General features: G+C 47.2%; 1 pseudogene; it reads left to right on the top strand.

The window, feature by feature from the left end:
* LOC140207758 (beta-1,3-galactosyltransferase 5-like) overlaps window positions 1-27459 on the top strand; it is a 54996-nt pseudogene that overhangs the window by 20747 nt on the left and 6790 nt on the right.

The following is a 27459-nucleotide window of genomic DNA, read 5'->3' as shown; positions in this document are numbered from 1 at the left end:
CTGTTGTGGTTATTATTCTATAGATTTATTGAGTATGCCCACAAGAAAATGAATCTCAGGGTTGTGTATGGTGACATTTCTGTACTTTGATAATAAATTTACTCTGAACTTTGAAATGCACCTTATGCTAAATGTCAGTCTTCTGGAATATGTTTTATAATTTGTTAATTTATTTGTGGTAATATTACTTGATGTGTTGTTGTGAGTTATATGTACTGTGTTCTGCACCTTGGTCCGGGGGAAAGTTGTTTTGTTTGGCAGGATACGTGTATACAGTTGAATGGTGATAACCTTGAAGTTGAGAGTCCATTTGATCAGTGACAGTAGATTTTTTGTGTTGAGGAGCAAGAGCAAGAAATCTCTTCACTACAATTAATGAAAAAGAACAGAATAGATCACAGGAAAGTTACGAATCGAAGTTTGGCATGTTGAGGGCAAGTGTTGCTGAGCAGAGAGATCTTGGATCCAAGTTCAGAACTCCTTGAAAGTGGCTCAGAGTTCAATAAGGTGGTTCAGAAGGCTTATGAAATGCTGATGTTGTTAGTCGAGGCACTGAAGTCAAAAGTCAAGAGGGTCTGTTGTTGCAACTTTATAAAACTCCTCCTGTTTACGTCCTATCCATCGCCCTCTCAACCTCCTGAAAGTCCTAACCTCATCTGTTCTCAATGTGCAACCCCTTGTACCTCTCTAGTGTGCTATAGGACCGTGAACGATAGACTCTCCATGCCAGAAGCAGAGACGACTGCTGGTGAGAAGCCACAGGGGAACATTGAATAATAGCGACAAGCAAGGCTCAGGTGAGAGAGGGGATTGGGAGAGGGTGTGCGTTTCCCTGTTGTCTTATTCCCCACTGAGATATCTCTGCTGCCCCACCCAAGTTACCAGTCACCTCCATATTCATCTCAGTCACAAAATTCCCATCCTGGTTTACATCTCCTTGATAATCTTGTCCCTTCCCATTTCTCCATTGTGCCAACCCCACATGTATCTGTGTTTTTCCAATTCTCAGTTATCCACAAAGTTCATATTTAATCTCCGGAATATGTACCTTAAGCTGCCAAAGCCCCCGTGTGCCCGTTATATCTCTAGAGCCCAAAAACCTTCATCCAACACCAGCACAGGAAGGGATTACTTGTGGATGTTTGATTTCCGGTGTACAAAAAGCTGGAGGAAATCTACAGTTCAGGAAGCGTCTCTGGAAACGAAAAACGATTAAGTGTTTTGGGCTGAGGCCCTTCATCAGAACTGGAAAGGAAGGGGAGGGGTAAAAAACTGTGTCAGCCCGTGTGAGAAGTGGGTTTGAATTTTGGGACGTTGTCAGCAGTGTTGGGGAACGGAGGAAGTTGTTCCAATGGGATGGGCTCTGCTCCAGAAGCGTCCAGGGGTCAGGGTTCTGCTGAGGCACATAACCGGGGCTGTGGAGAGCTCCAGTGCATTTCTTATTGTAAGTCGTAGTAGATTTTATGGGTGCTGCAATGTGTAAAATATATCATAAATTACAAGAAGAAATAGAGTGGATTCCAGTTAATTGTGACAAATCACAACCAGTACGGATTGGCCCAATTAAGTGGCCGCCTCTTCATGGAAATAGTTAGAAGGTATTAAAAAAAAGATGAATTACTGTTTAACTGAGTAGCAATTTATTTAATTCAATGAAATACAGGACAAATTAGAACACCACCAATACTTGTGCAGGACAATAAAACTGTGTATTGTGGTTGTCGACGGAGGAATTCACCTGCCGCGTTCTTTTAATTGACTGTAGGTGAACAAAACCACAGCAGACACTCAGTGCAGATAATCGACTGCCTTCATACAATGCTTCAGACGATTGCATATTCCGAATCTTCTTTTTCATTATAACGTTCAAGGTGATTGTCGATACCTTCACATTCCCCATAGTTCCTGACTTGTTGAAGTCGTGAATTCATTTAATTTTTGCTCCCAACTGTTTCTGGCATCTCCAGGCCTGAAAGCTTGAAACTGTGATGAGCAAAACAGTTCCAATTTGTGTTCCTGCTTATTTCTCGCTATCGGTGACAAAAACCACTGCTCACTCAAAAGAAACACGTAACTGATGCTATTTAAAAAACACTTTTCATGGTAGTACGTCTAAAGACCTTGGAAGTGCATGTGGCTGACGCTAGTTAGACACTCTTTGGCAACAGTCTTCTGTCCCAATTAAGCAGCCTAGTGTCCGAACTAAATGAAGGGCATGATGGCAAAGAGCTAAGTTGTACCACAGAGGCAAAATTCATAAGGGCGAAGAATGCAGGACTGGAGATTCCGTATATAAATGCACGTAGCATTCAGATTAAAGTGGACGAACTTGTGGCACAATTAGATGTGACGTTGTGGGCGTCACGCAGTCGTGGCTGAAAGAAGGTCATAGTCGGGAGCTTAACATCAAACGATATACTTCGTATCAAAAGGACAGGGAGGGACGCATAGGTGGTGGTGTGGCTCTTTTGGTCAGAGATGGAATTACATCTTTAAAAAGAGGTGACGTAGGGTCAGAGCTTGAGGTAAAGGAACCCTTAGGAAGCAGTGATCATAATATGATTGAATTCATACTGCAATTTGAGAGGGAGAAGCATAAATCACATCTATCCGTATCACAACGGAATAAAGGGAATTACAGAGGCAATGAGTGAGGAGCTTCACACGCAAAACGCTGGTGAACGCAGCAGGCCGGGCAGCATCTCTAGGAAGAGGTACAGTCGACGTTTCGGGCCGAGACCCTTCGTCAGGACTAACTGAAAGAAGAGAGAGTAAGAGATTTGAAAGTGAGGGGGAGAGGGAGATCCGAAATGACAGGAGAAGACAGGAGGGGGAGGGATGAAGCCAAGAGCTGGAAAGTAGTTTGACAACAAGGATACGAGGCTGGAGAAGGGGCAGGATCATGGGACGGGAGGCCTAGGGAGAAAGAAAGGGGGAGGGGAGCCCAGAAGAAGATGGAGAGCAGGCAAGGACTTCAAGGAAATAACAAGCAGTGTGGACAAAGGGGAGGTAGTGGGTGTCATTTACTTAGATTTTCAGAGGATATTTGATAAGGTGTCTCACAGGAGACTGTTTAACAAGATAAAATCCTATGGTGAGAGGGACAGAGAGAGAGAGAGAAAAAGGGGGAAGGGGGAAAGTAGTAAATAAATAAATAAGGGATGGGGTAAGAAGGGGAGGAGGGGCATTAACAGAATTTAGGGAAATCAGTGTGCGCGCCATCAGGTTGGAGGCTACCCAGACGGCTTGCCCAGGTGGATTGGAGGAGGATGCTGGCAGGGATGACAGCAGAACAGAGGTGGCTGAATTATCTGGGAATAGTTCACATGGTGCAGGATAGATATGTCCCACAGATAAAATAAGTTGTTTTCAAATGGCAGAGCTAGGCAACCGTGGCTGACAAGGAAGTTAATGACTGTATAAAAGCCAAGGGAAGGGTGTATAAGATAGCAAAAGTGAGTGGAAAGTTGGATGATTGGAAAGCTTTTAAAATCCAACAGAAGGCAACTAAAAAAGCTGTAAGAAGGGAAAAGGTGAAATATGAGGGCAAACGACTCGATAGTATAAGGCAGGATACTAAAAGTTTTTTCAGGTATATAAAGACTAAAAGGGAGGTGAGAGTTGATATTGGACCACTGGAAAATGATGCTGATGATGTAGAAATGGGGGACAAAGAAATGGCAGATGAACTTAATAAGTACTTTGCTTTAGTCTTTGCTGTGGAAGACAGTTGCTGTATGCCAAAATTCAGGGAGCAGCAGTGAGTGCCATTGCTATTACAAAGGGAAAACTGCTTGGAAAACTGAAGAGTCTTAAGGTGGATAAGTCATCTGGACCAGATGGACTACATCCCAGAGTCCTGAGAGAGGTTGCTGAAGAGATAACAGATGCATTGGTCATGGTCTTCCAAGAATCACTTGATTCTGGCATGGTCCTGGAGGATTGGAAGATTGCAAATGTCACTCCACTCTTTAAAAGGGAGGAAGGCAAAAGAGAGAAAATTATAAGCCAGTTAGCCTAACCTCAGTGGTTGGGGGAAGTGATGGAGTCCATCTTTTAGGATGAGATTTCGGGGTTCTTGGAGACTTATGATAAAGTAAGTCAAAGTCCAGTATCGGGAAAAGTCTGTGAAGGGAAATCTTGCTTGACAAATCTGTCAAGAGTTCTTCAAGGAAATAACAAGCAGTGTGGACAAAGGAGAGGTAGTGGGTGTTATTTACTCAGAATTTCAGAAGACATTTGATAAGGTGCCTCACAGGAGACTGCTTAACAAGATAAACTCCTATGGTGTTACAGGAAAGATACTGGCATGGATAGAGGGGTGGCTGACAGGCAGTGAGTAGGAATAAAGGGGCCCTTTTCTGGTTGGCTCCCAGTGACTGGTGCTGTCCCTCAGGGGTCAGTATTAGGACTGCTCTTTTCAAATTGTCAATGATTCAGGTAGTGGAATTGATGACTGTGCCAAAGTTTACGGATACGAGGAGAGGTGGAGGAGTAGGTAGTGCTGAGGAAGCAATGTGATGCAGCAGGACAGACAAATTAGAAAAATGGGCAAACAGTGGCAGATGGAATACCGTGTTGGGAAATGTATGACAATGCGTTTTGGTAAAAGGAGCAATAGTCTGGACTATTATCTAAATGGGGAGAGAATTCAAACATCAGAGGTGTAAATGGACTTAGGAGTCCTCGTGCAAGACTCCTAGAAGGTTAATTTATAGGTTGAATCTGTGGTAAAGAAGGCAAATGCAACGTTGGCATTTATTTCAAGGGAAATAGAATATAAAATCAAAGCGATGATGCTGAGGCTTTTAAGACACTAGGTAGGCAGCACCTCTTGGAGTATTGTCAACAATTTTGGACCCCATAACTCAGAAAGGATGTAAACACAAGGAAATCTGCGGATGCTGGAATTTCAAGCAACACACATAAAAAATGCTAGTGAACACAGCAGGCCAGGCAGCATCTATAGGAAAAGGTACAGTCGATGCTTCAGGCCAAGACGTCGACTGTACCTCTTCCTATAGATGCCGCCTGGCCTGCTGTGTTCACTAGCATTTTTTATGTGTTGTGTTATTGGACAGAGTCCAGAGGAGGTACACAAGGATTATTCTGGGAATGAAGGGGTTAACATAGGAGGAGTGTTTGCCAGTCTTAGCCCTGTACTCATTGGAATTTACAAGAATGCGGGTCGGAGGGGGGATCTCATTGAAACCTACCAAATGTTGAAAGGACTGGATAGGATGGATGTGGAGAGGATGCTTCCTCCAGTGGGGGTATCCAGAACTAGAGGGCACAGCCTCAAAATTGAGGGGTGACCGTTTAGAACAGAGGTAGGGAGGATTTTTTTTAGCCAGAGAGTAGTGAATCTGTGGAATGCTCTGCCACAGACTTCGATGGAGACCAAGTCTGTGGGTATATTTAAGGTGGAAGTTGATAGATTCCTGACTGGTCAGGACAAGAAGGGATATGGTGAGAGGGCAGGTGTATGGGGTTGATTGGAATCTGGGATCAGCCATGATGAAATGGTGGGGCAGACACGATGGGCTGAATGGCCTAATTCTGTTCCTATGTCTAAAGGTCTTATGGCTCAATTAACTGGAATCCACTTTACAACTGTGTGTGTGTAAATAAGTAGTGCAATATCAAAGGAAAAATAGTGCAGAATGAAAGCAAAAATAGTGAAGTGTTGAAGGGTTAGTTAATTGTTTATTCAGGAATCTGATGCTGGAGGGGAAGAAGCTATTGGCAAAAAGTAGAGTGTCTGTCTGTCTTCAGGCTCCTGCAACCCTTCTCCAATGGTAGTAATACGAGTGGTGACGGGTCTTTAATGATGATTGCTATCTTTTCACCTAGAACATAGAACTCTCCAGCACATTAAAGGCCCTTCGGCCCACAATGTTGTTCCGACCATGTAACCTTCTCCAGAAACTGCCTAGAATTTCCCTACTGCATAACCCTCTGTTTTTCTAAGTTTCGTGTACCTAATAGTCTTCCAAAAGACCCTATTGTTTCTGTCTCTACCACCTTGTAATTTTCTAGACCTCTAACAACACCTAGTTTCTTTGTACACCATGGTTCTTTTACCCTACCATCCTTTCCCTACCTCAATGGAACACACCTGTGCAGAACGCCATGTAAATGTTCCCTGAACATTTGCTATATTTCTGCCATACGTTTGCCTGAGAACATCTGCTCCCAAGTTTTTGCCTAATAGCATTATATTTCTCCCTACCCCAATTAAATGTTTTCCCAAATTTTCTGCTCCTATCCCTCTCCGGTGCTATAGGAAAGGAGATGGAATTGTAATCACTACCTCCAAAATGCTCTCCCAAGAGATCTGACAGCTGACCGGATTCATTTCCCTCTACCAGATCAAGTTCAGCTTCTCCTCTAGTTGGCTTATCTACATATTGCGTCCGAAACCTTCCTGAACACACCAAATAAACTCCACCCCATCCATACCCCTTGCTGTAAGGAGATATCAGTCAATATTAGGAAGGTTAAAATCTTCCATCACAACAACCCTATTATTATTGTACCATTCCAGAATCTGCCTTCATATCTTCTTCTTGATGTCTCTGTTACTATTGGAAGGGTCTATAAAAACACCCAGTAGAGTTGTTGCCCCCTTCCTGTTTCTGACTTCCACCTACAATGACCCAGTAGACAATCCCTCCATGACTTCCTCCTTTTCTGCAACCGTGACACTCCCTGATTAACAGTGCGACTCCCCCAACTCTTTTGCCTCCCTCCCTGTCCTTTTTGAAACATCTCAAGCCAGGCGCACTCAGTAGCCATTCTTGCCCTTGAGACATCTTAGTCTCTGTGATGGCCACAACGTCATAGTTCGACATATTGATCCACACTCTGTTCATCCGCTTTGTTATGGTACTCTTTGCATTAAAGTAGACACATCTCAAGTCATCTGGCTGAGTGCATCTTTGCTCTGTCATCTGCCTATCCTTCTTCACAAACTCCCTACCCTGTTCCTACTTGTGTGCCAACTGCCCCATCCTCTGCCTCTTCACTTCGGTTCCCACCTCCCGCCCTGCAAATCTAGTTTAAAGCCTCCCTGACAGCATTAGCAAACCTCTCTCCCAGGATATTGGTTCCCATCCAGTTCAGGTGCAACCCATCCCACTTGTACAGGTTAGTTCTTCCCCAGAAAAGCTTCAGATGATTCAAGAGCCTGAAACCCTGTCACGTGCACCATCTCCTCAGCCACTCATTCATCTGTGCTATCTTCCTGTTCTGACCTTCCCGAGCACATGGCACCGGGAGTAATCCGGAGATTACCACCTTGGAGGTCCTGCTTTTCAGCCTCATCCTTAACTCCCTAAACTTAGTGCACAGGACCTCGACCCCTCTCCTGCCTATGTCATTGGTACCAACGTGTACCACAACCTCCAGCTGCTCACCCTCCCCTTCAAGATTATTCCTCAACCCCTCAGAAACATCCTGGACCATAGCACCTGGGAGGCAACACGCTATTGCTGCCACAGAATCTCCTATCTGTCTCCCAACTACCAAGTCCCCTATAATTGCTCTGCCTGACTTCACCCTCTCCTTCTGAGGCTTAGAGCTGACCACAGTGCTATCGGTCTGGCTGCTGCTACCTTGGCCAGATAGGTAATCCCCCTCATCAAGTATCCAAAAATGTATAGCTGTTTCTGAGGAGAATGGCCACAGGGGGACCCTTCACTGACTTCCTTCTCCCTTTACTTCTCTCGGTGTTCACCCATCTACTCACCGAATTCTGCACCCTGGGTGCAAAGACATGGTCAAGAGTCGTATCTATTGATTGCTCTGCCTCCCGGACGATCCTTACTTCATCCGACTCCTGCTCCAGCTCCTTAATGTGGTCTTTCAGGAGCTGGAGTGGGCTGCACCTCCCGCAGGTGTAGTCATCAGGGAGACTATCTGGTTCCCTGAATTCCTACATCCTACAGGAGGAGCTTTCCATTGCCACGTCTGCCATCCTGCCTGCACTGTACAATATGGGCAACAAAGACCAAATCAGCAATAATGAAAGGAAAAACCTACCCTTCTTACCCGTTTCTTTGGCCTCAACTTCTTCTCGTCGAAGCCTCTCGAGTCAGAGTTCCCACTCTGACTCTGCCCCCACACCAATGATGGCTGCTCTGCTGGACCCTAGCTTGCTTTCATGGTTTAAAAAACTAGGAAAAACCCTCACGTGAGGAGCAGGAACTCACCTCGTTTGGTGGTGCTCTGCCTGCCTTCTGCTGCCCTGCTGCCCCTGATGCTTCCCCCGCCTGCGTGCTGGCTACTGTTTTTGAGGCATTCAGCACACACCGGAGGAACTCAGCAGGTCGGGCAGCATCCGTGGAAACGACCGGTCAACGTTTCGGGCCGAAACCCTTCGTCAGGTCTGAAGAGGGAAGGGGCAGAGGCCCTATAGAGAAGGTGCGGGGAGGGTGGGAAGGAGAAGGCTGGTAGGTGGCAGGTGAAAAACCAGTAAGGGGAAAGATAAAAGGGTGGGGGAGGACCCCAGCTATGCCTGCCTCTTCGTTGGTTATGTGGAACAGTCTGTGCTCCAAACCTATTCTGGTACTGCTCCCCAACTTTTCCTTCGCTACATTGACGGCTACATTGGTGCTGTTTCCTGCACCCATGCTGAGCTCATCAATTTCATCCACTTTGCTTCAAACTTCCACCCAGCCCTCAAATTCACTTGGTCCATCTCGGACACTTCTCTCCCCTTTCTGGATCTCTCGGTCTGCATCTCTGGAGAAATACTGTCCACTGACATCTTCTATAAGCCCACTGACTCTCATAACTACCTTGACTTTACCTCTTCCCACCCTGCCACATGCAAAAATCCCATCCCCTTTTCCCAGTTCCTCTGTTACCGCCGCATCTGCTCCCAGAATGAGGTTTTCTATTCCAGGACATCTCAAATGTCCTCTTTCTTTAAGGATCGTGGTTTCCCTTCTGCCGTCATCAGTGATGCCCTCACCCGCATCTCCTCCATTTCCCGCACTTCGGCCCTCACCACATCCTCCCGCCACCACAACAGGGACAGAGTTCTCCTTGTCCTCACCTAACACCCCACCAGCCTCCGGATCCAGCACATTATCTTCCGCAACTTCCACCACCTTCAACAGGACCCCACCACTAAGCACATCTTTTCCTCTCTACCCCTCTCCGCTTTCCGCAGGAACGGTCCCTCCGCGACTCCCTGGTCCACACGTCCCTCCCCACGGATCCCCCACCCGGCACTTATCCCTGTAAGCGTAAGTGCTACACCTGTCCCTACACCTCCTCTCTTGCCACCATTCAGGGCCCCAAACAGTCCTTCCAGGTGAGGCAACACTTCACTTGTGAGTCTGTTGGGGTCATCTATTGCATCTGGTGCTCCCGGTGCGGCCTCCTCTACATTGGTGAAACCCGACGCAGATTGGGGGACCGCTTCGTCGAGCACCTCCACTCCGTCCACCACAACAGACAGGATCTCCCGGTTGCCACCCACTTCACCTCTGCTTCCCATTCCCATTCGGATATGTCCATACATGGCCTCCTCTACTGCCATGACAAGGCCAAACTCAGGTTGGAGGAGCAACACCTCATATACCATCTGGGATGTCTCCAGCCCCTTGGTATGAACATAGAATTCTCCAACTTCTGGTAATTCTCTTCTCCTCCCTTTCCCCATCCCAGTTTCACACTGCCCCCTCCCCCAGCTGCCTATCACCTCCCTCATGGTTCCACCTCCTTCTATTACCCATCGTGTTTTCCCCTATTCCTTCATCACTTTTCCTGCCTATCCCCTCCCTGCTTCCCCTCTCCCACCCCGTTATCTTTCCCCTTACTGGTTTTTCACCTGGAACCTACCAGCCTTCTCCTTCCCACCCTCTCCCCACCTTCTTTATAGGGCCTCTGCCCCCTCCCTCTTCAGCCCTGACGAAGGGTTCGGGCCTGAAACTTTGACTGATCGTTTCCACGGATGCTGCCCGACCTGCTGAGTTCCTCCAGCGTGTTGTGAATGTTGCTCTGACCCCAGCATCTGCCGAGTACTTTGTGTTTTTGAGGCATCGCCTATTGAAGGTGTCCTCGATAATAGGAAGGTCAGTGCTCGTGCTGGGGATGGCTGAGTTTACAATTTACTGCAACTTTCTGAACCTGTGACTCCATCACACCAGATAGTGATGCAACCAATCAGAATGCTGTCCATGGTGCAAGAGTCAAAACTTGCTGGCGGACTGCTGTTGGTGTTGCGTAATGAAACAGAGCTTAAGGTAACGGAACTTTTAGGGGACCGTGATCATAATATGATAGAATTCACCTTGCATTTTGAGAAGGAGAATCTAAATTCAGATGTATCAGTATTTTCTGTGGAGTACAGGGAATTACAGAGGCATGAGAAAGGAGCTGGTCAAAGTTGATTGGAAGGGGCTACTAGCAGGGATGATGGCAGAGCAGCAATGGCTGGAGTTTTGGGGAGTAATTTGGAAGGCTCAGGATAGATACATCTTAAAAATGTGAGAGTATGTAGGGAGGATGAAGCAACTGGTGGAAAAGAGAAGTCAAAGACAGCATAAAAGTAAAAGCAACACAGATCAAAGTTGCTGGTGAACGCAGCAGGTCAGGCAGAATCTCTAAGAAGCGATGCAGTCGACGTTTCAGGCCGAGACCCTTCGTCAGATCTCCCTGCTTGCACTTAGCCTTGTGTAGCACTTGTTCCGCTTACATGCCCTTACACTTCGCCCCTTACCAGCATTCAGGGCCCCAGACAGTCCTTGCAGGTGAGGCGACACTTCACCTGTGAGTCGGCTGGGATGATATACTGCGTCCGGTGCTCCCGATGTGGCCTTCTATATATTGGCGAGACCCGACGTAGACTAGGAGACCGTTTTGCTGAACACCAACGCTCTGTCCGCCAGAGAAAGCAGCATCTCCCAGTGGCCACACATTTTAATTCATAGTCATAGTCATACTTTATTGATCCCGGGGGAAATTGGTTAAAATTTCCACATCCCATTCCCATTCTGATATGTCTATCCACAGCCTCCTCTACTGTAAAGATGAAGCCACACTCAAGTTGGAGGAACAACACCTTATATTCCGTCTGGGTAGCCTCCAACCTGATGGCATGAACATTGACTTCTCTAACTTGCGCTAATGTCCCACCTCTCCCTCCTACCCCATCCGTTATTTATATTTATATACACATTCTTTCTCTCACTCTCCTTTTTCTCCCTCTGTCCCTCTGACTATACCCCTTGTCCATCCTCAGGGTTTCCCCCCCGCTCCCCCTTATCCCTTTTGCCAATCACCTGTTCAGCTCTAGGCTCCATCCCTCCCCCTCCTGTCTTCTCCTATCATTTTGGATCTCCCCCTCCCCCTCCCACTTTCAAATCTCTTACTAGCTCTTCCTTCACCTAGTCCTGACGAAGGGTCTCGGCCTGAAACGTCGACTGTGCCTCCTCCTAGAGGTGCTGCCTGGCCTGCTGCGTTCACCAGCAACTTTGATGTGTGTTGCTTGAATTTCCAGCATCTGCAGAATTCCTCGTGTTTGCGTTTATAAAAGTAAAAGAGTACAGTGAAGCAATAATTAGTGGGAAGCTGGAGGATTTTAAAAAACAAGTGAAGACAATAAAAAAAAGCAAGAAGGGAAAAGATGACACATGAAGGTTAATTCGCCAGTAATATCAAGGACGATACCAAAAGCTTTCTCAGAAATACAAAGAGTAAAACAGAGGCAAGAGTGGGGAATGTCCTGGAGAGGTAGTAATGGGGACGAAGAAGGTGGACAAACTCAATAAGTATTTTGCGTTAGTCTTCATTATGAAATACCCCGTCAGTACACCAAATTAGAGTGTCGGGGGCAGAAGTCAGTATAGTTGTTAAGGTGCTTGGGTAGCTGAAAGGTCTGAAAGTCGATAAGCTACCTGGACCATATGTACTACATCCCAGGGTTGTGAAAGAGGTAGCTAAAATGATTGTAGAGACACTAGTTCTGGAATGGGCCTGGAGGACTGGAAAATTGCAAATGTCACTCCACCCTTTAAGATGGGAGGGAGGCGAAAGACAAGAAATTATAGACCATTTAGCCTGATTTCAGCAGTTAGTAAAATGTCCATTATTAAGGAGGAAGGTTTGGGGTGCATGGCGGCAGATGATAAAATAGGCCATAGTATGTTTTCCTTGAGGGGAAATCTTGCCTGATGAATCTGTTGGAATGCTTTGAGGGGGGAAAAAACAGGCAGGATAGACGGTCAAAGTTGTTTACATATTCAGAAGGCCTTTGACAACGTGCTTAACAAGTTAAGAGCCCATGGTATTACAGGAAAGGTGCTGGAATGGATAGAAGAATGCCTGACTGGCAGGAAGCCAAGTGTGGGATTAAAGGGGCCCTTTTCTGATTGGCTGCCAGTGACGAGTTGTGTTTCACAGTGGTCGGTGTTGGGACTGATACTTTGCACTTTATACTGTACGTCAGTGATCTGGATGACAGACTTGATAGCTTTGTGAACGATACTAAGGTAGGTAGAGAGGAAACATAGAAAATAGGTGCAGGAGTAGGCCATTCGGCCCTTCGGGCCTGCACCGCGATTCAGTATGATCATGGCTGGTCATCCAACTCAGAACCCTGTACCTGCCTTCTCTCCATACCCCCTGATCCCTTCAGCCACAAGGGCCATATTTAACTCCCTCTTAAATATAGCCAATGAACGGGCCTCAACTGTTTCCTGTGGCAGAGAATTCCACAGATTCACCACTCTTTGTGTGAAGAAATTTTTCCTCATCTCGGTCCCCTTTATCCTCAAACTGTGACCCCTCGTTCTGGACTTCCCCAACATCGGGAACAATCTTCCTTCATCTAGCCTGTCCAATCCCTTTAGGATTTTATATGTTTCAATAATATCCCCCCTCAATCTTCTAAATTCCAGCGAGTATAAGCCTAGTCGATCCACTCTTTCATCATATGAAATTCCTGCCATCCCAGGGATCAATCTGGTGAACCTTCTTTGTACTCCCTCTATGGCAAGAATGCCTTTCCTCAGATTAGGGGACCAAAACTGCACACAATACTCCAGGTGCGGTCTCACCAAGGGCTTGTACAACTGCAGTAGTAACTCCCTGCTCCTGTACTCGAATCCTCTTGCTATAAATGCCAGCATACCATTCGCCTTTTTCACCACCTGCTGTACCTGCATGCCGACTTTCAATGACTGGTGTACAATGACACCCAGGTCTCGTTGCAGCTCCACTCTTCCTAATCGGCCACCATTCAGATAATAATCTGTTTTCCTGTTCTTGCCACCAAAGTGGATAACCTCACATTTATCCACATTAAATTGCATCTGCCATGAATTTGCCCACTCACCTAACCTATCCAAGTCACCCTGCATCCTCTTAGCATCCTTCTCACAGCTAACACTGCCGCCCAGCCTTGTGTCATCCGCAAACTTGGAGATGCTGCATTTAATTCCCTCGTTTAAGTCATTAATATATATTGTAAACAACTGGGGTCCCAGCACTGAGCCTTGCGGTACCCCACTAGTCACCGCCTGCCATTCTGAAAAGGTTCCGTTTATTCCCACTCTTTGCTTCCTGTCTGCCACCCAGTTCTCTATCCACATCAGTACCATACCCCCAATACCGTGTGCTTTAAGTTTGCACACTAATCTCCTGTGTGGGACCTTGTCAAAAGCCTTTTGAAAATCCAAATATACCACATCCACTGGTTCTCCCCTATCCACTCTACTAGTTACATCCTCAAAAAATTCTGAGATTCGTCAGACATGATTTTCCTTTCACAAATCCATGCTGACTTTGTCCGATGATTTCACCGCTTTCCAAATGTGCTGTTATCACATCTTTGATAACTGACTCCAGCAGTTTCCCCACCACCGACGTTAGGCTAACCGGTCTATAATTCCCCGGAAGGCAGTGTTCAGGAAGCGGGCTGTCTGTAGAAGGACGTAAACAGATGAGCAGAATGGGCCAAGAAGTGGCAGATAGGATACAGTGTGGGGAAGACTAGAATTTAAAAGCAAGGATGAAATTCTGAGGCTTTATGGGGCATTTGTCAGACTGCATTTGGAGTATTAAGCAGTCTTGGGTCCCGTATCTAAAAAAAGATTCACTGGCATTGGAGATGGTCCACAGGAGTATGATCCCGTGACTGAAAGGGTTAACGTATCGGGAGCAATTGATGTTTCTGGGCGGATTTTACAAGAATGAGGAGGATCTCACTGAAACTTGTTGAATACTGAAAGCCCTGGATTGAGGAAGTAATGGAGAGGATGTTTCAAGTCTCGGACTGAGGGCACAGCCTCAGAATAGAGGGGCGTCCATTTAGAACAGAGATGAAGAGGAATTTCTTCAGTCAGAGAGTGGTCATTAGAATTCATTGCCACGGATTGCTATGCAGACCAAGCCATTGGGTAAATTTAAAGAGAAGCTTTTGTTCCAAGTGACCTGTTTTTACAAATTCCCCCTAAGTAGTTTACTCTGACTTCTGCAGGATGAGCTCGAATTGAAACACTGCACAGTTTAATCTTGTCTCAATCTGACAGCATGTTTACAACAGAAAACTGAGAACAATGGACTGTTCATTTCACTCACACATGTATCACGTGTTGAAAGCCACAAATGCAAATACACCCAGAGACAGAAGTGAAAGGAATAAGGTGATGAGCCAGTACAGGGAGAGTGAGACAGAAAGTTGGGGGGGTGGGGGAGAGGAGAGAGGGTCAGACAGATGCCATATAGTTTGTGGGGCTGAATATTCAGTTTCTCCCCAAAACTAAACAAATTGTTTACTCTTGCTTCTGTGGCCATTGCAGTTCCAATAGGAACATCCCTCTGGTTAATTCTGCCCTGTTCTGTTCTCCTGTTTGCCACTGCATGCAAACAGACTGAGAACAGAGGGGTTTTCACATGATAGACACTGGTCACATTTAGTGAAAGGTCACAGGGTGAAACACGAGGCGTTAATGCTATGTGAGGTATCGGGGAGAGCCAGAAAATGAAAGAGTAGAGGTGAGCGAGGTAAAGAGAAAGAGTCACAGAGTTATACAACACAGAAACAGGGCCTTTTGCCCACTGGGTACGTGCTGACCATCAAACACCATTGACACTAATCCTACGATAATCCCACGTTATTGTCTCTACATTCCCCCGGAAACAGTTTTCTGTGGCCATTTAATCTACTGATCAGTGTGTGGAACAAAACCAAGACATCCTGCTCTAGAGTTCCCTCCTGAGGCCCCTTCATCTCATTATGCAAGAAGACAACACACTCTGAGCAGAAGATGTCCCCAGCCCCTCAAGCCTGGGCCACCACTCACTGGTTGATCTGTCCCAGTCCCACACCGAATGGACAAGTCTATTAAAAGTGGTGGATACAGCCCAGTCCCCAGGTAAAGCTCTCCCCATCACTGAGCACATCTACAAGGAGCATTGACACAAGAAACCAGCATCCATCATCAAGGACCCCCACCATCCAGACCGTGCTCTCCACTCACTGCTTCCATTGGGCAGGAGGTACAGGAGCCTTGGGTCTCACATCACCAGGTCAAGAACAGTGATTATCCTTCAACCATCAGGCTGCTGGTCCAGCATGGATAAGTTTACTCAGTACTAGTATTTATCTATGTATCCATCTATTGATCTCACTATCTACAGTGTCTTGACAAAAGTATTCGGCCCCCAACCGTTTGTTCATGTACAAAAAAAGAGTATTGCAACCATGGGTTTTGATCAATTTAACTGAGATTTTTTTTTATTTGTGAATCACATGTTACTTTTCCCCCCACAATGGAGCCCAAATTGTAAAACATGGAAAAACTAAAAGCTCAAAATCTGAAATGTCAGCAGTTCAAATGTATTCATTCCGCTTTGCTCAGTACTTAATTGAATCACCCCTCGCAGCAATTACAGTCACTATTCTCTTTGAATAAGTCTCCGTTAGCTATGGACAGTATGATGGAGCGAGATTTGCCCGTTCCTCCCTGAGAAATTGCTCAAGCTGTGCCAGGTTAGTTGGGGAGCAACGGTGTACAGTAATCTTGACTTCTTGCCAGAGATGTTCGCTCAGGTTAAGGTCAGGACTCTGACTGGGGCACTCAAGCATAGAGAACGATACAGCACAGAAACAGGCCCTTCGGAACACGAGTTAAAAAGCAAATCAAAAAAACACCCAAACACTCATCCCTCCCTCAGACTGACACAATGTCCATATCTCTCCATCTCCCTTACATCTATGTGACCATCTAAACACCTCTTAAACGTATTCGACTCTCCCACCTCACCAAGCAGCACATTCCAGGTGTCCACCACTCTCTGAGTTAAAAGTCTTATCCCTCACATCCCCCACCTCACCTTCAATGCATGCCCTCTGGTATGAGACATTTCAACCCTGGGAAACAGAAACTCCCTGTCCACCCTGTCTATGCCTCTCATAATCTTATAAACCTCCATCAGATCTCCCCTCAGCCGCCTCCATTCTAGAGAAGACAACCCAAGTTTATCCGACCTCTCATGATAACACATGCCTTCTAAACCAGGCAGCATCCTGGTCAATCACTTCTGCACCCTCTCCAAAGCGACAACATCCCTCCTGTCCTTGCCGAGCACCCATGCTCCGTCCGCCAGAAAGAGCAGGATCTCCCGGTGGCCACCCATTTTAATTCTACTTCTCATCCCTTTCCAACATGTCCATCCATGGTCTCCTCTACTGTCGCAACGAGGCCACACTCGGGTTGGAGGAGCAACACCTTGTACTCTGACTAGGTAGCCTCCAACCTGATGGCATGAACATCGATTTCTTGAACTTCTGGTAATGCCCTCCTGACTTTTGAACTCAATGCCTTGACTAATAAAGGCAAACATTCAGTAAGCCTCCTCAACCACATTATCGACCTGTGTAGCCATTTTCAAGAATCAATGAACTTGGACCCCAAGATCTCCCTACTCAGCAACACTGTCATCGTTTTTGCCCTTAACAGTGTGCTGTCTTCTTGCATTTACCCTACCAAGGTGCAACACCTCGCACTTATCTGGGTTGACAATAAACTGGACTGGTCAAAGAACACTGAGGTTGTTTACAAGAAGGGTCAGAGTCGTCTCTATTTCCTGAGGAGTCTGAGGTCCTTTAACATCTGCCGGACGATTCGGAGGATGTTCTACGAGTCTGTGGTGGTCAGTGCTATCATGTTTGCTGTTGTGTGCTGGGGCAGCAGGCTGAGGGTAGCAGACACCAACAGAATCAACAAACTCATTCGTAAGGCCAGTGATGTTGTGGGGATGGAACTGGACTCTCACGGTGGTGTCTGAAAAGAGGATGCTGTCTAAATTGCATGCCACCTTGGTCAATGTCTCCCATCCACTACATAATGTACTGGGTGGACACAGGAGTACATTCAGCCAGAGACTCATTCCACCGAGATGCAACACAGAGCGTCATAGGAAGTCATTCCTGCCTGTGGCCATCAAACTTTACAACTCCTCCCTTGGGGGGGTCAGACATCCTGAGCCAATAGGCTGGTCCTGGAATTATTTCATAATTTACTGACATAATTTACATATTACCATTTAACTATTTATTACTATTTTTCTATTACTATTCTATTACTATTTATTATTTCCATGACTATTACTATTTCTATTACTATTTATTATTTATGGTGCAACTGTAACGAAAACCAATTTCCCCCGGGTTCAATAAAGTATGACAATGACTAGATTCCATCGGCCGTTTCTCAGCCCATATCTGCAACTGATCCACACCGTGCTGTATTCTTTACCAGTCTTCAACACGATCCACAACTCCACCATCTTGCTATATCCACAAACTTACGAATATTTTCATCTGGGTTATTTATATACATCATGAACAGCAGAGGTCCCAGTACAGATCCCTGCAGAACACCACTGATTACAGATCTGCAGCTCAAATAAGTCCCTTCAACCACTACCCTCTGTCCAAAAAGGAAAATCGTCACGGACCCCATGCATCCAAATCTTCTGGATCAGCCTCCCATGAGGGTCTTTGTCAAGCACCTCATTAAAATCCATGCAGACAGCATCCAATTCCCTATCCTCTTCAATCTCTTTTGTCACCTTGTCAAAAAACCCAGACAAGTTGGTAAGGCACGACCTGCCATGCACAAGGCTATGCTGGCTCTCCCGAATTAGGTGATGGGTTTCCAAATGCTCATGTATGCTACCTCTATGAATTTCCTCCAGCACTTTCCCGACAACTGATGTGAGGCTCAGTGCTCTGTAGTTCCTAGGATTTTCCCTTGTTCCCTTTTAAAATAGAGGTACAATTTTAGCCACTTGCCTGTCCTCCGGGATCTCGCCTGTGCCCAGAGAGGACACGGAGATGCTGATCAAGCCCCCAGCAATCTCGTCTCTTGCTTCCTTCAATAACCCAGGATAAATCCTGGGGGCATAGCCATCTTATTACATCATTAGAAGGCTTCCTTGGCCTGTAAATGCCTATATTTATACACTCAGCACTTGACTGATTTTCTTGAAGAGGTGACGAGGGCGATTGATGAAGATAGAGCTGTTACTGTTGTCTACGTGGATTTTAGTAAGATGTTTGACAAAGTCCCTCATAGGTGGCTGATCAGAATATTAGGATGTAAAGGATCCATGGAGAATTGGCTGTTCGCGTTCAGAACTGGCTTGCCCATAGAAGACAAGATTGTGGTCGAAGTCTGTGTTTACTGGTGTTCTGGGATCTGTACGGGGAAGTTATGTTGCAGCTTTATAAAACTCTCGTTAGGCCACATCTGGAGTATTGTAAACAGTTCTGGATGCCTGATTATTGGAAAGATGTCGAGGCTTTGGACAGGGTGCAGAAGAGGTTTACCAGGATGTTGCCTGGATTAGAGAGAGGGCATGCGCTATTACAAGAGGCTGAACAAAGCTGGGTTGTTTTCTGTGGAATGAAGAGGCAGAAGGGAGATCTGACAGAAGTTAGTAAGATTATAAGAGGCATAGACAGAGTAGACGGAGAAACCTTTTTCCAAGGGTTGAAACATCTAACACCAGAGGGCATGCATTGAAGGTGGGAAGGGGTCATTTCAAAGGAGAGGTGAGGAGCAGGTTTTTTGCTCAGAGAGTGATGGGTGTCTGGAATGTGCTGCCTGGGGTGGTGGGAGGGGCAGAAACATTAGACATTTTTAAGAGATGTTCAGATAGGCACATGAATGTGAGGAAAGTGGAAGATATGGACATTGTGTAGGCAGAAGGGATCAGTTAGGTTGGCATTTCATTACCAATTTATTCGACCTAGCATGACATTGAGGGGCCGAAGGGCCTGTTTCTGTGCTGTACTGTTCTATGATTGAAGAAATCCCTGACCCTGACACCAGGGAGGTGATGAACCTTGCTGTCAGCTACAGAATTACTCACTCTTCCTGTCACTGATGATTCTCCACAGTCCCTGCTCGCCATGGACTTTACCCTCCCCTGCTCAGCAGCAGAGACAACCTTGGTGGGCCGTTCCTCCCAACAGTACCGAAAGCTGCACGACTGTTGGAGCAGGAAATGACCGCAGGGTTCCTTCATTTACAGCCCTTCCTGGTCCTCACCCATCTCCATTCTGATGTGTTGCTCTGTCAGATCAGCATTTGAATGGATGCTTGTTCCTTTCCCTCAGGACTTGAGGCAGTGTGAGTCTCGCTGAGAGGGTGTCCAGTCACAGTGTGTCCCTCACCTGCTTACGGGGTGGGGAGCAGTAAAAGGACTGCCAGAGGCTCAGGTTCCACATCACCAGCACAAACAACGAGCAAACAAGCAGATTTTCTAGACAACTAAGGGCGTAGATCATGAACCGACAGCCAACTCCAACGAATCAATGGATTCTTGCGAATACTGTCCCCCACAGATTCTCCAATACACAGCCCAGTGGCCAACTCTTGACACATTTTGAGCCGGAATTATTTGTCTCGTGGCTCCTCTTTCTCTCACCCTCTATGTTCTTTACAGTCCCAGGGTGGAGAGAAAATCCAGGTCATCTGGTGGGAACGGGTATGACACTTACTTCAGAGGCAGTCAAAGGACATACTGGAGGCTTCATCTCTGAGACAATATGGGTGTAGGTCAGAAATAGGGTGAGTGCAAACACTGACGGGATTGAATTATTGACCTCCCAATAGCCAGCAGGAAAAGTTCTGAGATGCAGTGGGACTTGAGAGTCCTTGTACAGAAAACCCTTAAGGTGAACCTCCAGGTTGAGTCGGTAGTGAAGAAGGCGAATGCAATGTTGACATTCATTTCTAGAGGAATAGAGTATAGGAGCAGGGAAGTGATGTTGAGGCTCTATAAGGTGCTGGTGAGACCTCACTTGGAGTACTGTGGGCAGTTTTGGTCTCTTTATTTAAGAAAGGATGTGCTGACGTTGGAGAGGGTACAGAGAATATTCACTCGAATGCTTCCGGGAATGAGAGGGTTAACATATGAGGAACAATTGTCCGCTCTTGGACTGTATTCCTTGGAGTTTAGAAGAATGGGAAACATTTCGAATGGTAAAAGGCATGGACAGGGTGGATGTGGCAAAGTTGTTTCCCATGATGGGGGAGTCTAGTACGAGAGGGCATGACTTAAGGATTGAAGGGCACCCATTCAGAACAGAAATGCGAAGAAATTTTTTCAGCAGAGGTGGTGAACCTATGGAATTTGTTGCCACGGGTGGCAGTGGAGGCCAAGTCATTGGGTGTATTTAAGGCAGAGATTGATAGGTATCTGAATAGCCAGGGCATCAAAGGTCGTGGTGAGAAGGTGGGGGAGTGGGACTAAATGGGAAAATGGATCAGCTCATGATAAAATGGCGGAGCAGACCCAATGGGCCAAATGGCCGATTTCTGCTCCTTTGTCTTATGGTCTAATGGAAATAGGGGAAGAAATATGTCAGCATACTGTGGAAAGATCAAAACACAACAAGCACTGTTGTGTTAAAACAACACACATAAAATGCTGGAGGATTACAGCGGCCCAGGCAGCATCGATGGGGGAAAGAAAACGGACAACGTTTCGGGCTGAGATCCTTCATCAGGAGTGGAGAAAGAAGATAAGAAGACAGTAAGAAAGTGGCGGGGGGAGAAACGGGCTGAAGAAACACAAGGTAATAGGTGATGGGTGAAACCAGGAGGGTGGGGTGAAGTAAAGAACTGGGAGGTCGATCAGTGAAAGAGATAAAGGGCTGGAGTAGGGGGAATGTGATAGAGAGGACAGAAGTCCGTGGCAGCAGGGGAAGGGGGAGGAGCACCAGAGGAAGGTGATGGACAGATCAGGTGAGATAGGAAAATGGGAATGGGAAACGGTGACTGAAATGACGGCAAGGCAGGAGGATGGGTGTTGTCTTGATGTCGGGGGGGGGGGGACAACAGTGATTTTTCCCTTCAGGTGAAGCAGCTTCCTTGCAGGTTGCCAGCAGCCCCGACAAGAAGTGACACAGTTATCAACCACCGACAAATGCAGTCCAAACTGGTGGGAAAAGCCCAACAAGAAGCCCCCACAGTAAAACAGTCACTCACTGAGATGTTCAAAGCACCCTCCGCACCTCATCCAATGTATCTGTAACTTGATTCAGCAATTCCCCCCCCCACCCCGCCCCATTCTCCCAGCTCAATCAGAACACCTCCATGCTGTGTCTGAGCCGAGGAATGTGCGACTGCTCATTTTGGAGGGGATTTCACTGGTGTCTGACCCTGGGATTGTGTGATGGAGTGGTGTGGAATGAGCTTCACTGACCCTGGGAATGTGTGATGGGACAGTGTGAAGGGGATATCGCTCGGTGTCTGACCCCGGGATTGTGTGATGGAGTGGTGTGGAATGAGCTTCACTGACTCTGGGAATGTGTGATGGGACAGTGTGAAGGGGATATCGCTCGGTGTCTGACCCCGGGATTGTGTGATAGAGTGGTGTGGAATGAGGTTCGCTGTGTCTGACCCTGGGAAAATGTGATGGGACAGTGTGAAGGGGATTTCACTCAGTGTCTGACCCTGGGAAAGTGTGATGGGATTTCACTCGGTGTCTGACCCCGGGATTGTGTGATGGAATGGTGTGGAATGAGCTTCATTGATCCTGGGAAAGTGTGATGGGACAGTGTGACGGGGATTTCACTCTGCGTCTGACCCTGGGTTTGTGTGATAGAGTGGTGTGGAATGAGCTTCGCAATGTCCGACCCTGGGAAAGTGTGATGGGACAGTGTGAAGGGGATATCGCTCGGTGTCTGACCCTGGGAATGTGTGATGGGACAGTGTGGAATGAGCTTCGCTGTGTCCGACCCTGGAAATGCGTTATGGGACAGTGTGAGGGGGATTTCACTTGGTGTCTGACCCTGGTAAAGTGTGATGGGACAGCGTGAGGGGGTTTCACTCGGTGTCTGATCCTGGGAGAGTGTGATGGGACAGTGTGAGGGGAATTTCACTCGGTGTCCGACCCCGGGAGTGTGTGATGGGACAGCGTGAGGGGGATTTCACTTCGTGTCTGACCCTGGGAACGTGTGATGGGACAGTGTGCTGCCTTCTCCCGGACGGAGACACCACCTTAATACAATACATATTGTTTTCGCAGTGGTACTGGGTGAACCAGCAAAAGGTTTCGAACTTTGAAGCCTGTTCAAGGTCTGTCCGGGTCAGACCTGTGCAGAGGACGCAGGCCTGAGCTCCCGCCCCTTACCCCCCCACTCCTCCACACCCCTGCCTAGACTGTCCCAGTACAGCCACGTCGATGCCATGGCTGGGGAAGCTCGCTGGCGCCCCCACTTCCCCAGGTGGCTCAAGAAGAGCCTGTCCTGGGCCCAGCGAGTGAGCATGACGCCGAAGAAAGTGCGGCACCGCTTTTACTGAGGAGTTTGTGAGGATTCGACGTGACGTCGAAAACTCTGACAAACCAGTGAAGGTGTGTAGTGGAGAGAATCTTGACTGACCGCGTCACATCCTTGAACGGAAAATCCGACAAGATGTCCCAGTCCGTCACGGGTAAAGCCCTCCCCCGCCACTCAGCACACCTACCTGAAATGCTGTTGTAGGAAAGCAGTAACCGCCACCTCTCAGGTCTTGCTCTCTCTTTGCTGCTGCTATCCAAAAAATGATATAGGGGCCTCGGGGCCCACACCACCAGGGTCAGGAGTAGTTATTACCACTCAGCCATCAAAGGGGATAACTTCACTGGCCCCATCATTGAAATGTTCCCACAATCTGTGGACTCCCTTTCAAGGAGTCTTCACCTCATGTTCCCCGTACTTACTGCCTATCTATTTATCATTATTCCTTTTTTTTTTGTATTTGGGCAGTTTGTTGCTTTGCACACTGGCTGAAAGCCCAAATTGGTGCGGTCTTTTATTGATTCTATTAGGGATATTATTCTATATGGACTTATTGAGTATGCCCACAAGAAAATGAATCTTAGGGTTGTATGTGGTGACGTGTATGTGCTTCATAATAATAAATTTGCTCTCAACTTTGAAACCCCACACATCCCCCCGACGGTCGGTAATTTTTACTGATGCCCCACAGAAGGTATCCTATCCAGATGCATGCGTTTCGGTGATGGAGTTGAGTGAAGATATTCCCTTTGGTTCAAGAGACTGCAACTGTTCCTGAACGAGTCAAATCTGTATTCAGATGGCAGTTCTCCGTTTAAACGGGATCCTTTCCCACAACTATTTACGGCCGGTAGAATTACGGCCATTGGACCCTAAGTGTCTGCGGGCAGGCTTTTCCACCAGTCGGCTGGCCTCGTCCCACAGGAGGAGGTCTGGCGTTGTACTCTCTGTGGTCGGTCTCTCTGTGTGTTGGCGGCAGCTATCAGACTCTAAATCAGGTTTACTATCCCTGACATACAGTGCTGTGCAAGTGTCCTAGGCACACAAATATATAGCAAGGATGCCTAAGACTTTGGATAGTATGTCTTTGTTGACGTGGAGTGGAGAGTGAGTCTGTCAATCTGGCAGGAGCAAAGGACATTGGGAATGGCGAGGGGTGGCAGAGAAGCGGTTTCCAGGGCTGGGGGTGGCGTGGTTGCAGTCACACCCAGCCCTGAGGCACCAAGCAAGGTCATCTGAATCCAAGCAATTGGCTTAATGAATATTACAGAATTTCTCGCTGGTGGTCCTGGTCCTGCTCTCCTCCTCTTTTCCCAACCATGACTCTCCTCTCCCTGCCCCCTTCCCACTCTCAGTCCACAGCAGAGACCCGTATCAGAATCCGGTTCATTGTCACTCACATGTGTCATGAAATGCGTTGTTTTTTTTGTGGCAGCAGTACAGTGCGATACGTAAAATTACTGCAGTATTGTGCAAAAGTCTTAGGCACCCTAGCTCTGTATATGCGCCTAAGACTTTGGCGCTCACTCCTCCTCCCTGACACTCACAGACCTCTGGCACACAGCTAGTGTCTTCCACAGTGAAGACAGATGCAAAGTACCCATTATGTTTATCTGTCATTTGTTTGTCCCACATTACTACCTCACCAGCATCATTTTCCAGTGGTCCAATATCAACTCTCGCCTCCCTTTTACTCTTTATATAACTGGAAAAACTTTTAGTATCCCGCTTGATACTATTGGCTAGTCTGCCCTCATATTTCATCTTTTCTGATAGCGTTTTCAGTTGCCTTTTGTTGGATTTTAAAATCTTCCTAATCATCCAACTTCCCACTTACTTTTTATACTTTATATGCCCTTTCCTGGGCTTTTATGCAGCCCTTGACTTCCCTTGTTAGCCTCTGTTGCCTATCCCTGCCATTTGGGAACAACTTCTTCTGTGGAACATATCTATCCAGCACATTGTGAACTGTCCCCAGAAACTTCGGCCATCTCTATTCTGCCGTCATCCCTGCCAGTATCTTCCTCCAATCCACTTGGACCAGTTCCTCTCTCAAGCCTCTGTAATTCCCTTTATTCCATTGTGATACTGATTCATGTGATTTATGCTTCTCCATCTCAAATTGCAGTATGAATGTATAATCCTGGTCCCCGCCCTACTGCCGTATCAGTTTAAATACTCCCAATAGCGCTAGTCAATTTGCCCGCAAGATTATTGCCTCCCCCCATAGATCCGAGAGCAACCCGTCCTTTTTGTACAGGTCACACCTGCCCCAAAATTGGTCCCAATGATCCAGAAATCTGAACCCCTGCCCCGTGCCCCATCCCTCAGCCACGCATTTATCCTCCACCTCACTCTATTCCTATTCTCAGTGTCGTGGGGTACCGGCAGCAATCCCGATATTACTCACCTTGAGGCCCTGCTTCTCAGCTTCCTTCCGAAATCTCCGTATTGTTTTTCTCAGGATCTCCTCCGTTTCCAGCGTCGGCAGATTTTCTCCTGTTTTGAGGCCTTTGAGCAGGACGGGAAAGGGAAGGGGAAGAAACCTGTTTAAGGGGGTAGGGGTCGCGCGTGGAAGAAGGGGAAGGGAGTAGAAGCCAGAAGGGGATAGCTGTCCGGTGAAGGGGGGAGGGTGGGCTGGTTGTGGAAGTAGGTACGTGGGTCAGGGAGGATGAAGCAGCAGCTGGGAGCTGAAAGGAGGCAATGGAAAAGGGAGTCCGGAACGTTGGCGCATTTTCCAGCAGTACTTGCCGCCAAATCATGAATGTAGATTGAAGACAGCTAACCTACACAGTGATCTCCGTGGTACCCAACTGCTTACTGATACACAGGCATTGGGGAGCTTCCAGTCGAGTGTGCTGTATTGTCCGGGGCAGTGTCTAACTCTCAGGGCTATTTGAGCCGCACGGCACGCCGTAGAGACAATTTCAGCATCCTGCCCCGTGCCCTGTGCGCGGTAGGGATGTTTGATGACGTTGGCTCCTTACTGCAGGGCGCCGACGCAAGTTGCAGCGCTGTTGATAGGGCCTTTTCATTTCAGCTCCAGGACAATGCTTCTCCCCGGCTGCTGAATGGTGAGTGGCCTGACCGCACTTGGATTATTGTGAGCAGGTTCGGGCCTGAGCTCGGGGAGGGTTTGTGCTGGCATTGGAGAGCACCCAGACCAGAGGAGGTTCAGGAATGACGCCACGAATGAAAGGGTTGATGAAAGGAACACAGCCAGAGGTCGTGGTACACCAACGGCGTAGGCAGGAAAAGGGAAGAGGTCCTGAAAAAAGTCTGCAGGGAGTTAGGAAAGAAGGTGAGAAGCAGGATTTCAAAGGTAGCAATCTCGGGATTACCGCCTGTCCAACGCAACAGTGAGTATAGGAGTAGAATGAGGTGGAAGATAAATGCGTGGCTGAGGGACTGGAGCAGGGGGCAGGAATTCAGATTTCTGAATCATTGGGACCTCGTTTGGTGCAGGTGTGACCTATACAATAAGCACGGGTTGCACTTGAATCCGAGAGGGACCAATATCCTGGTGGAAAGGTTTACTAAGGCTACTGGGGAGAGGTTAAACTAGAATTGCTGGGAGGTGGGGTGGGAACCCAACTGAAGTGACGGAGGAAAGGGAGGTTGGCTCAGAAATAGTGAAAGCTTGGAGACAGTGCGAAAGGAAGGATAGGCAGGTGATCGAGAAGGGACGCGCTCAGACCGGTGGTTTGAGATGTGTCTATTTTAATTCAAGGAATATTATGAACAAAGCGGATGAGCTTAGAGCGTGGATCAGAACTTGGAGATATGATGTTGTGGCCATTACAGAGACTTGGATGGCTCAGGGGCAGGAATGGTTACTTAGAGTGCCAGGCTTTAGATGTTTCAGAAAGGACAGGGAGGGAGGTAAATGAGGTGGAGGCGTGGTCCTGTTGATCAGAGATAATAGTGTCATGGCTGCAGAGAAGGAAGAAGACATAGAGGGATTGTCTACTGAGTCTCTGTGGGTGGAAGTTAGGAATAGGAAGGGGTCAATAAATCTACTGGCTGTTTTTTAAAGACCATCTAATAGTAACGGGGACATCGAGGAGCAGATTGGGAGACAGATTCTGGAATGGAGTAATAATAACAGTGTTGTTGTGGTGGAAGATTTTAATTTCCCAAATATTGATCGGCATTTCCCTAGAGTGAGAAGTTTAGATGGGGTAGAGTTTGTTAGGTGTGTTCAGGAAAGTTTCTTGACACAATATGTAAATAGGTCTACAAGAGGAGAGGCTGTACTTGATCTAGTATTGGGAAATGAACTTATTCAGGTGTCAGGTCTCTCAGTGGGAGATCATTTTGGAGATAATGATCACAATTCTATCTCTTTGCTATAGCATTGGAGATGGATAGGGACAGACGCGTTTGGGAAACGTTTAATTGGAGTAAGAGGAAATACGAGGCTGTCAGGCAGGAACTTGGAAGCATAGATTGGACACAGATGTTCTCAGGGAAACGTACGGAAGAGTTGTGGCAAATATTCAGGGGATATTTGCGTGGGGTTCTGAGTAGGTACGTTCCAATGAGACATGGAAAGGATGGTAGGGGTACTAGATCCGTGGTGGACAAAGGCTGCTGTAAATCTAGTCAAGAAGAAAAGAAGAGCTTACGAAAGATGTAGAAACTAG

The sequence above is a fragment of the Mobula birostris genome, chromosome 13 (genome assembly GCF_030028105.1).
Source record: "Mobula birostris isolate sMobBir1 chromosome 13, sMobBir1.hap1, whole genome shotgun sequence".
Lineage (NCBI taxonomy): Eukaryota > Metazoa > Chordata > Chondrichthyes > Myliobatiformes > Myliobatidae > Mobula > Mobula birostris.
Note: the sequence above shows the minus strand (reverse complement) of the source record. Positions and strands in the feature narration are given on the sequence as shown.